Below are 665 nucleotides of genomic sequence, written 5' to 3'. Positions count from 1 at the left end.
AGTGTCGCGCCCGTACCGGACCAGGACCAGCAACAGGATCGCAACCCTCGGTGTTGCTCCCTCACCTCGCCCAGCCAGTGAGCGGGAACCGGTCTCTATGTGGGATCCGAACCCTTGGCGGGAGCGCCACCACACTCCCAAGCGGCGCACTGTAGCAGTGCGCCACCGGGCCGGCCTCAGGCCCTGGTTCTGATCCTGAGGCCCAACACCCTCAGCAAACATCCCTGTGTTCTAGCAGGCACGTGTGGCAGGTGGCCCTTCCCCAAATCCTTCCCCCATGCCAGTGGCGCCAGCAGTGGCCCTCGAGGGAAAGATAACTCCTGAGATCCTTGGCACATCCTCAGTCTGGAAACAGACAACGCAGACTCAGTGGGAATCCCTGGGCCTGGGCTGTCTGACACTCAAGGGCCATGCAGGCACCAGGCCCACCATGGGGTGCCCCTCAACCCCTGTTACCCAGGGCCACCTATAGCTAGGACTTCCCCACCTCACTGAGAGCCGCTTGCTATAGGCCTGTAGCTCCCCTGGTCTGTAAGCCCTCAAGGCAGGGTCCATTTCTGGTTCTCCTTGGCTCCCAGGCTCCTCCAAACATAATGGGTGCTCAGGAAAACTTTGACAAATGAATGACTTAATCAATCATTAATGATAACAGTGATTGGAACCAT

General features: G+C 58.9%; 1 protein-coding gene across 1 annotated transcript in view; it reads right to left on the bottom strand.

Annotated features, from left to right (window-relative positions):
- ZNF423 (zinc finger protein 423) overlaps positions 1–665 on the bottom strand; it is a gene marked incomplete at its 3' end in the record, with an annotated part of 10,949 nt that overhangs the window by 6,270 nt on the left and 4,014 nt on the right. The gene's annotated exons all lie outside the window — the stretch shown is intronic.

The sequence above is a fragment of the Galeopterus variegatus genome, unplaced genomic scaffold, assembly GCF_000696425.1.
Source record: "Galeopterus variegatus unplaced genomic scaffold, G_variegatus-3.0.2 Scaffold8000, whole genome shotgun sequence".
NCBI classification, from domain to species: domain Eukaryota; kingdom Metazoa; phylum Chordata; class Mammalia; order Dermoptera; family Cynocephalidae; genus Galeopterus; species Galeopterus variegatus.
This window is presented reverse-complemented; position numbering and strand designations above follow the sequence as displayed.